The 17,398-nt window shown below is 46.1% G+C and overlaps 1 non-coding gene across 1 annotated transcript; it reads left to right on the forward strand.

The window, feature by feature from the left end:
* The first annotated feature begins 5,072 nt into the window (after positions 1-5,072).
* Positions 5,073-5,141, forward strand: TRNAK-CUU (transfer RNA lysine (anticodon CUU)). The gene has a single exon. It is a non-coding gene; the product is annotated as a tRNA-Lys (tRNA).
* Positions 5,142-17,398: the final 12,257 nt, after the last annotated feature.

A 17,398-nucleotide genomic window follows, 5' to 3' on the forward strand; every position in this document is an offset into this window, starting at 1 on the left:
TGAAACCCACCCCCCAGACGTCATGCCTCAGAAAACCAGCCCCCGCTCCCCCATTTCAAGTGTGACTAAATCGGGCCTAGATTTAAACACACGGCACTGTTCACATGGAGTTGAGCCTCAATAATACTCAGGCCGCACTTTCACCCCACTAAGACACTACTGTAAACAGCAATGGCTTCCCCCAAAGAATTCTGGGAGCTGCCGTTTGTGCTGAGAGCCGTTCCCCTCACAGAACTACAATTTCCAGATTTCCTCCTGAAGAGGGATTGATTGTTAAACCGCTCAGGGAATTGTAGCTCTGTGAGGCGAATAGGGTGTTTCCTAACAACCCTCAGCAACCGTGACAAGCTACAGTTCCCAGTTTTTTTTGGGGGGGGGGAGGTCATGGCTGTTTAAATTGGTACCAAGGTGGCATGCATTTGTGGCCTCCTTTTCTGACAGTTTCATTCCTGGATGCCTCGCACTCTTCTCCCATAGAACCATTCCTGCACAATGGTGCTTAATGGTGGGGTCGGCCATGACAGGGCCTGTTACTAAAGCAACTTAACTTTGTAGGTATACCTCAGACAGAGGTGGCCAACCTTTCTGGCAAGGGGGCCACATATCGAGAGATAGTATGCACCTCTCCCCCAACGCCTCAGAGTGGAGTTGCTTCCGTCCTACGTAAATGCAAAGGGTGTAGTATAATAGTGTTGCAAAACAGCAAGGCAGAGAAAAGGCCCCAGCTAGCTCTATGCCAACCACAGCTGGGTCTTCCCATTTTTTTAATCTGCGAGTACCACAAACCTCTAGTGCCAGCACCATTTAGCACCTGTGCCAACAGTAGCCTTTGCCAAACTATATGCGCACCAGGATAGAAAAACCCAGACTCTCCGTACCTAAAATAACGGACCTGCAGACATCCAAAAGCGGGATACTCCCATAAAACTTTGCTGGATCCTAAGATCCCCAGTGCCCTTCATTACACAGAATATAGAAAGGTAGGCGCGCTCATAGTGAGCTACTGCAGCAGAGAGGCACACAAATTCTGCAATCCACAAACGGGCCTCTTCCAAAGTTGCGTTTATCCTCCCTTGTGGAGAAACAGGGGGAAGCTAAAGATCCACATTAATTTTTCGGAATCGGTACTTGAGAAGAATAAGCAGAAATGCAACGCTATGGATCTTTCTTCGAAAATACACACAGATGGTCAATTCAGATGAAACATTTTCCTCCGAGCGTTTTTTTAAACAGGGCTCATAGCGAAGAATTCCTTTGTAGAGGAATAAGCGCTGTTGTCAAAACAGGGACCACCAAAAAAACGGCCTTGCATTTGCAAGAGAACTCACTTGCAAACACCCAACCCATCTCATAAGGCCACACCCAAAGTGTCCGACCACAACTGTCCTCTTAGGACCCCACACACCTCTTCCAGAGTCCTGGCTCGTAGCTTGTGGCATTCCTGCTACGGCCCACTGAAGCCCACTCCCCATTCCCAGTGCTGGAATCCAGATGTCCTGGTTCTCCGTACCCTCCAGAATTGACATAAAACTCCCCCCCTGCCCCTCGCACCCCCCACCCCCGGCTACGCAGCGTACCCACAGTTGTTCCTGCTAATCAGCCGATGTCATCTGCGGAGTGAAGTCTTTGCTTAAAGAGATTTAGGGCAGGAATCAATAGGAAATTTAAAAATCAATGCGGTTAGTATGAGAAAATCAATGGCGTTTAATCGGCCTGCCGATCCCCAGTCACAACAATTAGAAGGCTGGGATGTTCTACATCCCGCTACACACCATTAGCGTCAATATTTGTGTAAGTGATGGCAGGGGGCAGTTGGGGAGGGGAAAGGGGGGGGAACCCCAGTCTGGCACGAAAGCACTTGAAAGCTAGAGGAAGCGTGTGCGGAAAAGGTGGGGGGGGGATCCCGGCATCTTCTGCTCGCTGTTTCCCTTTGGGAAGGAGCTCCGCTTGTTGCGTTTCTTATTCCTGCTCGCTGAGTTCTTAGCATGAGCTTCCTCTCTGTGCCTTTTTGGGGTTGCAGATTTGGGGTTTGGGGGTTCTACGCCTACCTCCTAGAGCGTGGACTGGGAACGTCCAGCATCACGACAGCTTGACTCTATTCCTGCAGCCCTAGAAGGAGCTCCAGACGCCATAGTTATGTGGAGGAGATGAACTGACCTTGCCAAGAGCTGATCCGGAGGGTGGGCCACAATGGCACTTTTTCGGGCCCCTTCCCCTGTGGCTGCTCGTTGCGCGGGCCTAGGAACAGCAGGGCTTAGGGTGTTGCTTCCCATGTTCTGCACCACTGTTCAAGGTGCAAGAGACCTATCCTCTTCTGCATTTGCATCCCCCAAGATGGAAGGAAAAAGGTAAGGAGGGTCGTAGCAGATGTTGGAAAGGGTATAAGCTGTAGCTAGCAGGGCATATGCAGCGTGGGTGGGAGAATGAAAGAGCAGAAACCCCACCAGGGCCAAGAGTGTTGGACTGGGACCTGGGAGACCATGGTTCAAATCCCTGCTTGGCCATGAAACACACTGGGGGTGACCTGGAGCCAGTCACAGTCTCTCAGCCTAGCCTACCTCACAGGGATGCTGTCTGGATAAAATGGGGTGGAAGAGTACCATGTATGCCACTGTGAGCTCCTTGGAGGAAAGGCGGAGTATAAATCTGATAAATAAGTAAAATGAATTTGCAGGAACAGGGAGCCTCCATTTTCAACGATGTAGTTGCTGGCTGTATTTTTTTTACTTCTGTGGGGGCACCGTTTAGAGTTCGGCCTCGGGCACCAAAACCTCTTGGGCCTTTGCTTAGGGAAGAGGTGAAGGAAGCTCTGGGATGTCCTAATCTTGGGAAAGCTCAGTCCGTAGAGCATGAGATCTCAGGGTCAAGGGTTTGAGCCCCACATTGGGCAAAAGATTCCTGCCTTGTCAGGGGTGGACTAGTTGACCTTCAGGGTCCCTTCCAACTCTACAATTCTCTCATTCTATGTTAGGCACTCTGAGACACAGTGCAGAAGGAGGAGGGATGGGCATTTCAATACTTTGCCTCAAACTGTAAAGTGGGAAGCTGGGTCCCTCTATTGTTGCCACTTGTGGGAGACATCTGTGGCCTAGCAGGTCAAGCAAGGGATCACAGATTGGGCATTTTTAATCCCAGCAAGTATAGCGACAACAAAACCTGGCACCTTTTTTTAAGCTTTCCAGCCTAAGTTTGGCGCGGAGTGCATGCGGCTGGGACAGGAAGGCAGGCCTGCAGCAAAGCGCTGACAGAGAGTTCGCTCCCGGGAGCCGGATCAATGTGTCAGCGCGGGGGTCGCTGGGAATCCCCCAAAAAATCAATGCGCTGGTGTTTCCGGGCTGTGGCCGCCTAGATTAGCCTGGTACAGAGCTGACAGGGGCACTAATCAGGCTGTCAATAACCCTGACCCTGGGCAATTAACCTATCGACAGGAACGGGGCAAGGGGAAATACATGGACTGTGGGGTAGAAGGTACAGGAAAAGACCCCTGTGCAGGGAAAGAGGGGGCAGGGGGAGCGAAATGTGAAAAAAGAGACCACCTTCCCAACTCTTTGCCCTGTTGCCATATACGGTACTTACTTACTAATGAAGAAACACCCCCCCCCCCCATGAGAGAGGGCCACAGCTATAATGTGCTTATTTCAATGGCACATGTTAATAATGCTTCCATACAAAACTTCCACAACTCTGGTACTGCTTCATCACAGCCATTGTGTACTTTCCCCCACATTTTTCTTCTGGACCTGTTACTCTAAAACTTAGCACAACTCATAAAATAGCACTTTACAGGCATACATCTATCATAGTACGTGAAGTGTGCTTCCTAATTTCCAATCCTTTAACATGTCTGTCCAATTTTAAATCTAAATCTTATCTCTACCCTCCTGAGGTCTAGAAACTTGCTTGTTTGTTTCTGAATGAAACTTGGGATTCAAGAGCTTTAAGTATGCACCACTGGGTCGCACAGTAAGTCACTGAGGGGACAATCTGATGTTGCCCATTCTGGTTACAGTATATATCTGTATCAAGGCCAGAAAAGGCTCTTTTTGCAGACAAAATGGGCCCGAGGAGCTTGACTGCATGTGAATTTGTATGTCAAAGGGGGCATGAATGAAACAGATGAGGAAGTAAAGAGAAAGAGATCCAGAAATACAACTGGGGTGGGGTGGTAGGTGAAGGTTTCAGATTATGGCCTGATTTTAAGCTACTTGCATCTTTATCGAAACAAAATAAAAAAATTCCTTCCAGTAGCACCTTAGAGACCAACTAAGTTTGTCATTGGTATGAGCTTTTGTGTGCATGCACACTTCTTCAGATACACGAAGAAGTGTACATGCACATGAAAGCTCATACCAATGACAAACTTAGTTGGTCTCTAAGGTGCTACTGGAAAGAATTTTTTTTATTTTGTTTTGACAATGGCAGACCAACATGGCTACCTACCTGTAACTGCATCTTTATCCTTTATCAAAGATAGATAGATGATACAGATAGATAGATGACAGATAGTCAGACATATTGCCATGCACAACTGGATACCACAATACCTGGATTTTATTTTACATATACCAATTCTGCCTTTGGATAAAATCTGTAAATAATTCCCACCTGAGTGTTTGCCAGTCCATATTCTCACACCTATCTATGCTTGCTGTTTGTAGCCCGTTGACAAAAAAGTACCCACTACCATCTAGTTTACAAAATCTTTACTGCTTTAACTCGCCACAGGTGACCTTGCAAGTGCCTACTTGTAAGCCTGTTTTATCCCATCCTAAAATTTAGATAATCTGACTTCTGAGAGGCAATTAGCATGTACTCTGCATCCCATTCTGTTTAACTGTGCTGGCCTCTTTGGTGTATTCCTTCGGAAGGGTAAACGCCACATGATGATTTGGTGCAAATATGCAAGAAGTCAAGCATCCCAAGTAACCGAAAACCCACGTCAACTTGACATGCCTTCGACACTTAGAGTAATAGAATCACAGAATTGTAGAGTTGGAAGGAAACCACCCAAAGGCTCACTTTCATATGCGCCCAAATACTGGTCCCAAAAGACAGCTTGACCACGTTCAAGTGCCTAGCTCAGTTGGTAGAGCATGAGACTCTTAATCTCAGGGCTGTGGGTTCGAGCCCCATGTTAGGCAAAAGATTCCTGCGCTGTGGGGGGTTGGACTAGATGACAGCTATGGTCCTTTCCAACTACACAATTCTATGTTCAGTGCACAACTCTGTCTACGGATTACAGGGGTCTGGATGGGGAGAGTTGAGTGGGTGTGGCACAGCAAGCTGGAGAACAGAAAAGAGCTACTGGCTTTCAGGATATTGTCATCTGTAGACACCCCAGTGCCTGTTTTAATTATTTGTGTACATTGTGTGTATCATTCATGGTGCAGAACAGCATAGTCAAACTCCAGTTTGAAGATATTAGCACATTTTATTTTTTAAAAAGTTTAACAGTGTGTTGTTGGCTTGCGCTGAAGCAGTGCATGTTCTGCTTTGGAGAGATGGACTGGTTTGGATGCCCATATGGCTTGCAATGTAGAAGAGGGGTCATGTTTACCCTAGATCCCATTGTGTTGCCCTGCACGCACCTCCTCCCCTCACCCCCACCTTGTGACCCCATAAATATGAATTCGAAACCATCCTGGTGAAGGTCACAAGGGCAACGAAGGAATAATGGCTCGAGGACGTGACTGGTGATAGGGCTCTGGTGTTTCCACCAGCCGCAAAATATGCCAGGGCCGAAGGAAGAAAGAGGAGGGAACTGGAACCAAAGCAGTGGCAAACAACCAAAGATGCCCAGACGGAAACAGCGTCACGGCACGTAAAAGGAAAGATGTACTTCTCCTGAGACATGTAGACACGCTGGAACTGATACAAAAGCAGAGGAATTCATCCATGTTGCAAAGCATACAATGGGAAGCTATAAAACCACTGGCCAAAGAGGGCTAGGGCTGCATTCAAACTGCTCCCAAATAAGGAATAATGTTTATGCTCTGCTGGCTTTTTTCTTTCTTAGGATGGATCTGGGAAATAGCTGCTTACTTTTGATAACTGAAAATGATTTGGGAGAGGCATCAGTTCCCGTCTTTTGCCTCGCGGATCAAACAGGTTTGGTAGGTTTTTGAAACAATACGAAAACCTGTTTGACACAGATGAAAATTCACACTACCACCAGCAATGGCTCTTTCGAGGTGTCTCTAGCTATCTAGGAAAACACACGAGAGACAATTGTCTGTCTCCAGATTTAGTGAACCAAGCAAGGGGAAGAATAAAGCAGAGCAAAACTTGACACACTTCAGGGCTGAGTTGCACGATTTACATTTAAGAGCGCTTGAGATTTAAACGATGCTTACTGGATAAGGATGTGGAAACTGCCTTACTAGATCAGACAAAGGTCCATTAGCTTCCAGATTCCATCTAGATTCCAGTGTTTGGCCATTGTTGGAAGCAGGATGCTGAGCTGGATGTGCTCTGATGCAGCAGAGCTCTGTGCACTTTCTTATGGTACAGAGTACTTGAAAAGCCTTATGAGGTGCCACAAAACCTTTTCCCTTCATTCATTAGGCACTGCAGGAATTCTTGGTGTGGGAAAAGCATAGCACTGAGCTTCATCACAGATGTAAATCCCCCATCCAGCAGGGCCCACCTTTTAAAACTGGGTTTCCACACATCCAGAAAAACATTCACACAAACTCCCAAGTTGTTCTGCAGCAGGCTAAATGGCGCTTTTAGTGTCACGCATGCACACAATCATGTGGCTATGTGCAGACTTTGTCCAAATGTGTCCATAAGAATGGTTGAAGCATATGCAGGTTTCCTGGGAGCTGTGACCAAATGCAGATTCTGTCAATGTCTACAAATCTGCATTTACATATTCAGAGGTATCCTGCGCATCTGTTCGCTCTCCGAAGGTCTGGCCATGAAAGAGAGAACACAGCTCGTGCTAAGGCCATCAGGAAGCAAGACTAGAGGAGAGGAAACTGCCCCATCCTTGGACCCCATCATCCCCAAGCATCCTTAAGGGAAGAAAGAAGGTTCATCTATATACTTTCTTCCTACTCCCTTCTCTCTCTTCCCTTGCTGCCAAACTGCTGGACCTGAATAAACAGGGACAGGGCGACCGGAGAACGACGCAGCCCACCATCCCCAGTCGGGAATTGCTGAACCTGTGAAAATCTGCTTCAGAAATCCGGTTAGTGGAATCCAGTTACATTCCAACTGCATCAGGAGACTGGAAGGGTTGGTCTGGGGGAGGGGGGGAGCTGAGGCAAGAGGTTTCCATGCTCTGGGAAGGGTGGGGAGAAAGGAGGAGGAGGAGTCAAAGCACAGACACACGTATATAAGTCTGGCGTTTCTGAACTCTTGTATGATCAAAAGTTGGGGGTATTTTGGCAAGCCAGATACAGCTCAGGGGAAATAGTCCTTGAATACTACCCCCCCATGGTATTCTATCTGTCAATTTTTTATATACCTTTTTATTCTCACAGTCCTTGGGGTTCCAAAAATCTGTGTTTGGGTCTTTATGTATTTATTAGGCCAACCAAAATGTCATAAAACATAATGCAAGGTTTTTTTCAGGTTTTCCAGAACTTTTAATCAAGCTATACAACAAACAAACAGAAAGGTGCACGGGGGGCAGTAACTTGGCTGACAATTTTTTCCACCAACACCCCAGCTTTGTTTATCATTTAGCATGATGAAGAGTCCTAGATAACTCTAAAGTTCACACACAATTTGCTCAAGTACGGACTCTTCCTCCGGGGCAACATAGCTAAATTTTTGTGATGCCTAGATTTTTGCCCCTTTGGCAACCAATCATATGCTGGGGTAGATAATTTAGGCACAGAAACTAGACATTTGGGCACAGAACTGTTCACTCTCTTATGGCAAATGATGACTTTGCATGGCTGTATTTGCCGTCCCTCAGCGACAGGGGTTGCGATCCTCTACATCAGAAGACGTGGTCCACTGGTTTGTCTCATTTGGGGGAGACTTGAGGAAAGTCTCTCTCTCTCTCTCTTAAGGGGGAAGGGGGTGTTGTGAGTGGGTGGCTGGTTATTTTGTTGGCTTGTTTTAAACAAAAGCTGTCTGGATCAAAGAAGAAACTTGAAAAAGATTTTTTTATTTAAAAAAAAGTAGAAAGCTGGCCAAAGAAAAACGCAATGACGTACGCAAATGAACAAGAAAGATGTACAACAGTGAACACAACAGGAAAGAAAAGAGAGAAGGAAGAAGAATGGGAGAGAAAATGGGAAGAAAGAAATGTGTTTGCACCAGGTCCAATCTTGCAAGCATTGCTCTATTTCCTTTCTTACCAAACCCCTGAGGCTTTCAAAGCTATTTTTTCCCCCTGCATGGGAATCTTCTATCAGGGGCAGCAGGATGGGGGCTAATTATGAAATAAAACTAATTAATCACTGCAAACCACAAGGCTGGCCCAGCGGGGCACTAAAGAGATGGCTTTTCTTCCCCTCCTCGGGGCACAGAAATTATTTGCTGCCGATGAATTATTTAATGATGCGGTGTTCATTATGTATTATTGATCAGGAAGGATGGTTATTGTCGCCGAGATAGCCCAAGCTCCTACCTAGCCTCCGATTCATTGTCACGGATGAGGACCTGATCTTGTAAGCGTTTATTCCTCCCACTACATCTCCATTGTTTGGGGGAGACACACACACCCCTAAAATAAATCTGCGGTTAGCATCTGGTTTATCGGCCCACGCTGCAAAGACTTCGGTCTTATTCTCACCCGATGTGGCTCAGGGTTGATCTTTACACCAAGCTTCCTGCACCCATTCCAACCACCTTTTTCATGGCCTTATCTTTACTTATTTTAAGCAATTATATGCTGTTTTTCAGAGGCTCAAGACGGCTGACACCGAGACAAAACCTGGGAAATAACTCCTTCTGTGGTGTGATGTTTTTGGGTTGGCCCTGCTTACCAGCAGCTTCAAAGAAAACACAATATTTGAGTAAAAGCACATAGTTAATTTTATGCCATGCTTTTCCTGTCCCACAAACTCTCATGGGTTATGCTATCTTTTGAAAAACTCCCCCCTTTGAAAAGCCTCCCAAGGGGAACTCTCTTATACCAAGGGTGGGCTCGCCGCCACCACTCCACATCAGTTTTCTTTCTTTACTATTGCTATTTAGTTACTGCATTTATATCCCATCTTTTTGTCCCGGGAGCTCAAATCAAGAGATTGGATGATTTTGCCCAGGGTCCTGCTTTCAGGGGCCACAGATTGGCTGGGGAACGAAGCAAGTTGCTATTATTTTGAATCACTAGGTTTATATGTGTTTGAGGCAAGAGGCAGAAAGGTTGCCTATTCCTACAGACCAGCGGTAGCCAACATGGTGCCCTCCAGAAGATATTGGATTCCAACTCCCATCGGCCCCAGGCAGCTTGACCAATAGCCAAGAATGATCAGCGTTTCAGGCAGTCCAACAAAAACTTGCCAGTCCTTCATCAGTAAGCCATGCTTTGCCTTCTTCACTAACCCAGAGGGCATAAGCATCCCTCCTTTTTCCGCAGCATGTAAAAGATGTCCTTCATTTCAGACACCACCAGGGCGCAAGAGCATCCCATTATTAAATATTTGGCAGCAATGTTCAACAGTGTAGTATACGCATGGAAATAAAATGCAGGAGCAACAATATTGGGCATTACTGCAATACACATGAAAGGGATGTGTGCACTTGTTCAAATCACGGGTGTGCCTTTCGATTCTCACGCACACCCTACAAGGGCCAGGATTTCCCAGCAATTTTGCCATGCCGAAAACCAAAAGGCAGGGGAGAATTTGAGATTCCCCCTGTCTTGAACTCCATGCCTTTGTCAGGTTGCCAACTTTCCCACTGGCTTTTCTTCTGTGCCGTTAAAACAGCAGCCGCACGCGCACAGAAATTAAGCAAGGCAGATTCATGACAGAGAAAAGATAGTAGTTCTTCTCACAGGGCATAATTAACTTACGGAATTGACTACCACAAGATATGGTGATCGCCACTAATTCAGCCGGCTTTTAAAAGGGGATTAGACAAATTCATGGAGGGCAGGTCTATCAGTGGCCATTAGTTTCGATTGCTAAGTGCAAGCTCGATGTTTTCAGGCAGAATACTTCTGAATTGCCAAATGCTGAGGACAAATAGCCGACAGGGTGCTGTTGCCTTCCTGCCTTGTTTCTGAGCTTCCCAGAGGCATCCGACGGGGAACAGAATGCTGGACTGCATGGAACGTATCTGGAAGAGCTGCTCTCATGTTCAGTGGTGCCATCGGGAAAGAATTTGGGGGTGGAAGTTGACGGCCTCCAGCCACAGAATGAGCAGGATGCTCCCCCAAACACAGCAAGGCAGCTGACGTACCACGTTTCTGGCCAGACAGAAGGAAGTCATTTTTATTCTGAACATTATCTAACTGTCCCACTGGTAGGTGAAGCTTTCCCCCTCGCTAGATCAACATGCCAGGAGAAAACTTCCAACTGCTGAAAGCACAGGAGCAGGGCCAGTTAAAAAGCTGGCAACCCCTTACACCTTTAGGGCATCCAGAGCCTCTGAATACATACCGGTACTAGAGGTGGGCATTCTGCAAGTACGTACGTATGTAGGCACTCAGGTGGACTTCCATAACAAAAGACAGCCAAGTGGCTGGCTGTCCACTGCATTCTGCCTTCATTTGCAAGGGTTCCCTTCGCATTCCAGCCTGGCAGGGGCTCCACTAGTGTGCCAAACAGAGGAAGTACACCCTGAGAGTGATGTGCATAGATTGTAAATCCATCTCCACTGTGTGTTTTTGTCCAGGGGAACCTAATTCTGCAGAGGACATGCCATGCTGAAGTTATGAAAGCCCTACACATCAATTGTTGCAGACAGGGAAACAAGCAATTATATCAGGAAAATGTATGTGACAATGTGCTTTCGCCCCTGGTGAAAGTGGAATTACTCGCGACAAACTTAAGGAATGGACTTTTACCATTGATGGCGTTAGGCAACTACTTCCCCAATCTGCTGCTTCTGTTTTCTTCCCCTTTATTTGCTTGCTAAAAATCAAAAACCTCCCAGGGCCCTTGGCAGCTCCTGGCTCAATTTGGCCTCAACCTTCCCCAGCATCAGAGCAGCAGCGAAATAAAATGGGGAAGGGGCAAGTCTGGGCCCCCAGTTGCTAACCAAAGGCAAAAGAGGGGTGGGGAGGGAAGACTGGCTGGGGCAACCAGCCGGTGGTCTTCTGTTCTCAAATTAGTCCTCCAGCAAACTTTGCTGCTCTCCACACTAGAGAAGTGATAATGCAATGATTTTAAAAAACCCTGGATTTCCCTGGAAGCTTAGCAGGGGTTCCCCAATGAGAAGATCGGAACTTGTGGGCAAAAGTGCCCTGAAAGTGGCTACCCTGCCCCACCAGAACTTCCCCTACAATCCACCATTGCAAGGGAGTGCTGATGTGCTCTCAGTTGATATGGGGCAATGGTGAGACCCAGTCGTGGAATATATGTTCACTCTAGAACCACTGGTGGTCGGTGTCCATTGGGACTGGCAGGGCAGAAGGCTAGGAGCCCAGAGCCAGCCATCAGGGGTGAGAGGAAACTCATTCTAATTGTGTCTCCAGCCATTTGCTGGCTGAGTTCTGCAATGGCAACATGGAGATTACTGTGGAAGAAGCTGGCAGGCATCCTCTGGACTCATAAAGTAGGAAGGAAGGCAAGTGGGGGGGGGTGGCTGAGGGCAGACTGAGATTGGTGAGGTTTCATTGCCAAAAACATTTACTAGGATCTTCCTCAGCAGGTAGCGAGTCCATGGCCAAAATTCTCCTAGGTTATCCCTTAAGATGGAGAACTTCAACAGCTATTTCCTTCCCTGGCAGGGCTAGATTTTGACCAGCCCTTGGTGGTTCAGGAAACAATAGATTTGTCCCCTAGGCTTGGTGGCATGTCCCCAAGTCATTTCCAAAGAGAGAAGGAGAAAGAGAGGGAGAAAGGGACTCACTTTTTTATGTATTAAATTTGTATACTGCCCTTCATCTGAAGATCCCAGGGCAGTTCACGAGAGAGTAAGATTCCCATGCTATGAGGACAGAGATTCTTTGCTTTTCATAGCGGAGACCTGATAACACTATCAAAGGGGGCATACCGAAAGATCAATATTACTATTTATCATTTCTACATTGCCTCTTAGCGTACAGTGTGTTTTATTGCTCGTGGCGCTCTTTAATTCTGAAATAATTATTCCAGACTGGCCATCAACCCCCTCTGATTCGATCTTCACAATATCCAGCATAGTTCACAATTGTCACTCAGTGCATAAGCATCCGCTGAAAAGGTGAAGGGAAGATCCATGTTTTAACAAGCTTGGCAGTGTGTACAAAAGCATAATTTAAAGTGCATCATGGTGTGTTTTATTAAAGTCCTTTCTCCTCCTAGGCAGAATTTGATGCAAAGGCTGGGTTTTTCAAAGTCCCTTACTCATTTTCCAGGGAATACAGAGCAGCCACCGCAGTTGAGATCAGCCACTAACTAAGCAACCAGTTTTGGAGGAGAGAAATGTGAACACACCCTTAGATACTTAAAGATCTCCTTGGCTACACTGCCAACTTTATTTTCAAATGTGTTCTGGGCAGCACCGAGTTCCTCAGTAACTTCCGATGGGTTTGTCGATGAAGAGATTGGTAGTGGCAGACAATAGTTCCTGGAAAAAAACAGCTTGCCAACTCTACCAGTGCTTCCCCTGCTATGTGACGCTACTACATTTAAAGCAGTGTTGTGCCACTTTAAACAGTCATGGCTTTCCTCAAAGAATTCTGGGAACTGCAAAAGGTGCTGAGAGTTTATTAGGAGACCCCCTACTCCCTCAGAGAGCTGCAATTCTCAGAGCGGTTTTAACAATCAATCCTTCTTCTCAAGGAACTCTGGGAACTGTAGCTCTGTGAGGGGAACAGGGGTCTCCCAGTAACTCTTTCAACACCCTTAAGAAACTACAGTTCCCAGGATTCTTTGGGGGGGGGGAACCATTACTGTTGAAAGTGTTATAACACCACTTTGAATGTACAGCACAGATGCAAGCCATAGCCAGGGGTCACCACAAAGAACCTATTTCACAGAGGGGAAAACTACAGTCATACCTCAGTTTAAGTACGCTTTGGTTTGAGTACTTTCAGTTGAAGTACTCCGCAAACCTGTCTGGAACGGATTAATCCACTTTCCATTACTTTCAATGGGAAAGTTCGCTTCAGGTTAAGTACCTTCAGGTTAAGTACGGACTTCCGCAACCAATTACACTCATACTTCGGGTTAAGTATGCTTCAGGTTGAGTACTCCGCGGACCCGTCTGGAACGGATTAATCCACTTTCCATTACTTTCAATGGGAAAGTTCGCTTCAGGTTAAGTACAGACTTCCGGAAGCAATTGTGTACTTAAACCGAGGTACCACTGTAATGAAAACAAGCGAAACTAGTACCAAAGCACAAAAAAATTCCTCAATTTAAAAAGGGTGGGTGTGGGCTTTGGTGGGTGCCAAGTGGATTTTCTGAAGGTGTTGTGGTGCCCATGGAGGAAGGGGGTACGATGGGTGCAATCGCCGCCCCGCCCCCTGGGACACTCGCACCCCCACCCCAACGGTGGCTAGCCCCGCCCCTGCGAGCAGCTAGCCCCACCCCCGGGTGCACAGCATGTGCGCTGCTCCGGGTGCCAGAGCAGCTAGCTCCACCTCTGCCCATGGACACCAAATTAGAGACCCCAGTTCTAGGTCATTCCCTCAGTTCAGGTGACACAGTAGTGAGGTCCAAAAAGTCCCGGCCTGTGTGAACACACTGTAGAACGTGACCCAGAATCCTGTGGGGTTTTGTGGCACCTCTGTAGTGATTCCTCTGCAGATGAGTTGATGTACAAAGGGATCCTGAAGGACTCTAGACCATTGTTCTATGTTATGAGATTATATCCTGTTAAGTCCTGGGTTTAGATCTTCACTCAGCCAGAAAACTCAGTGGATGACCCTGAGCTAGTCAATGTCTCTCAGACTAACCTACCTCTTAGGGTTGTTGTCCATCCTGCACTCCATGGATGAAGGACAGTATGAATTTCTAATGAATAAGTAAATTCCAATACTGTACTGATACAAAAAGGGAAATACCAGGCGTATGGCTCAAAAACGTTTTTGGTTTTGTTTTTTTATCTTGCCAAAGAAAAGCTCAACAACTTTTCATCTATAACAGCTTTAGCATTCGGTGAAAACCATAAATGAATTTTTTTGCTGTATCAGGTATTAGGATTCTGTTTCTCATTTTTCTATTCTTAAATTCGCCCCATTTCCATAACAATCTGCATTTTTTATTTAAAAAGTAAAATAAAACCTTCCATCCCAATAAACATTTTTGTAATCAATTTTGCATGATATAATGCACTTTTGTGAGTTGTTTTCACCAATAAATTCATTTTCACGCACACTTTTCCATAATATGTACGTTTTTTCACACATTGTTTTGTTTTAGAGCATTGCAAAATTCGGATAATAAAAATTTTGAGGACGTAGCTGTTTTGGGAAGAGCAAATTAGATAGGTTCCCATTAAAATGTGAACTGAATTTCTTCCCTATCCCTGACAGTGACAGACGGATAATACAGGAGCAATGAGCCCTGGTCTGAGAGGCAAATGTCTAGGTTAGTTTCTTTTCTCTGCTACAAGCTTCTTGAGTGACCTTGGGCAAGTCCCTTAGGACGGAACACAGCAGGTGAATGAACAGTGTGGGTTTTTTTTTTATATAAATATGATAGCCAAGAGGTGTCAATTACATGCATTAATCAACCTGTGCATGTGGCAAGGTGTTTAAACGCTGTGTTTTGTTTTGCCAGCCCCTTCACAAAGAGGTGGGTGGGCTTCAGCTGACTTAGCTGACATGCTTAAAACATAACTCACCAGCCAACAAACCATATTTGAGACCTGCCTATCGGAGCCCCTCCCTTTATATAGACCTTCAAGTAGGTGATTATACATTCAGGGCCAGCCACATACATCTTCGCACCTGAAGCGAAAACCCAATACACTCTTGGCGAGGCATCCTTTAAACACAGAGGCATCCTTTGCTCTGCAGCTCTGGCAAAACATACATCAACTAATCGCCTGGGTAAGGCACAGGGACTCTCCTCTTTATTTATTTAAATACTGCTTGTTACGCAAACCTCTCCAGGCAGTGTACAATAATATATAAAAACACAAAGCAAGTATCCAATATACAATATACGGTAGTTGAAACTGGAATACAGTACAAATCAAGGAGCGACAAAACGCCAAAAAAAACCCTACCGTACAGTGTTTCTATTGCAAGCACTAAGAAGTAGTGTGAGCCTTTTCCCAATGTGAAATAATAGTGTGGTGGTATGCTCGTGGACGCGGGTGGCACTGTGAGTTAAACCATTGAGCCTAGGGCTTGCCGATCAGAAGGTCGGCGGTTCGAATCCCCGCGACAGGGTGAGCTCCCGTTGCTTGGTCCCAGCTCCTGCCAACCTAGCAGTTCAAAAGCACGTCAAAGTGCAAGTAGATAAATAGGTACTGCTCCGGCGGGAAGGTAAACGGTGTTTCCGTGTGCTGCTCTGGTTCGCCAGAAGCGGCTTTGTCATGGTGGCCACATGACCTGGAAGCTGTACGCCGGCTCCCTTGGCCAATAACACAAGATGAGCGCCGCAACCCCAGAGTCGGTCACGACTGGACCTAATGGTCGGGGTCCCTTTACCTTTACCTTTATGCTCGTGGTCACTGGTTGTGGCAATCAGGACGTCCCAATTTTCCTAGAGGGTGTGCCTATTTTAATATATGAGCCGTATGTTTAAGTGACTGTAGACAACCTGCGTGGAGCGAGAGAAAAAGTACTTAAAAGAGCTGCCAGTTTTTCAGTCAAGCATGACCCAACAGGCACTTACGAAAACTATTAAAGTGTTACTTCTTCCTCCTCTAACCCAAAACAGGCACCTTATCGCACACTTTTCAGGTGAGGTTACCACATGCCTTCCTGCGCCTCCAGCAACCCAGGTACACTAAGTTTTGTGTTGCAATACCTTAATTAAAGGTAAAGGGACCCCAGACCATTAGGTCCAGTCGTGACCAACTCTGGGGTTGCGGCACTCCACAGCCTCCCTACTTTTCAGTCTTTGCAGGCTTTTCATATATTTTCAAATCCCTCACAACTACAGACTTGGCTACCTTACCTAACAGCTATACAGCAGGCAGAAATTCAAGAGACATGCTTTTTTTCTGACCTAACAAAGCAGAGAGGGCCTGCCCCTATAGAACTTCTGCATAGGAGCCATTAAAAATAGCCTCTATTAAGGGTTTTTAAAAGTGGCTGCCTTAAGTATAGCCATTGATTGCAATAAAGGAACAGCCCTCATGTTTCTGATCTGCAAGGTATTTCAAAAGAAGTGCAGGCATGGAAAGACTTTGGACTTGTGCGGTCTATTGTTTGTTTGTTTGTTTGTTTGTTTGTTTGTTTTTTACTAGCACCCCATGTGGCCCACCAGTTGGAACCCAGTGGGGCAAAATGGTGGCTAAGGGGGATGGTGCCAGATGCAAAATGGTGGCTCGGGAAGACAATTGCCTACTACTGCACCCCACGAGCCATACACTACATCAGCGTTATTACAGATCAGGGATACTAACAGCCTAACGTGTTACAGGTAGGTAGCCGTGTTGGTCTGACGTAGTCAAAACAAAATAAAAAAAATCCTTCCAGCAGCACCTTAGAGACCAACTAAGTTTGTCATTCAACGTGCGTTGAAGAATTAGAAGTCCGAAACTGTTTCCAATCTACTGCAAACAGAGATCTACCCAGAGATCTACTAGCAGATCTCAATCTACTTTCTGACCACCACCCCAAATCAAAATATATACCCACAACAGAAAGGCTATAGTGAAAATACAAGAAGACCCTTGTCTACAATGTACAGAATCACTGTTACTTTTCCATAGACATAAATTTCCCCATCTACCAAAGGCTCTGGCCTTCTTGTAAACACGAGGTTGCCGCTGCGAACCCTTTTCCCTATTGTACTCCTTACTATTGTCTATATTCCTCTGCCAATAACCAATTTCCTTCCTGCCCCAGTCACATTCCAATTGCTGGGATCTTAATCTGGAAATCCATTTAGGTGGGTTTGGGGTTTTTTTACTTTCTCCGTGAACGCTGCCTCGTTCACGTTCTTCTTTCCTTTGCCTTTGCTCTTCCAGAGTGGTAGTTTTCAGAAATAAAGGACACCCATTAAGACCAAAGAAGCAGTAATGTTCCAGAATAAGGAACAATCATTTAACATAAGTAGTGCCCCTTAAAATAAGGGGCAAACAGGGGAGCAACCCCAGATTGTGGTGGCCCTGTTGTGCCTGTACAAAAGAGCACACCCCTTCACTGCAAATTAGCTAACTT

Source organism: Zootoca vivipara, chromosome 6 (assembly GCF_963506605.1).
Source record: "Zootoca vivipara chromosome 6, rZooViv1.1, whole genome shotgun sequence".
Classification (NCBI taxonomy): domain Eukaryota; kingdom Metazoa; phylum Chordata; class Lepidosauria; order Squamata; family Lacertidae; genus Zootoca; species Zootoca vivipara.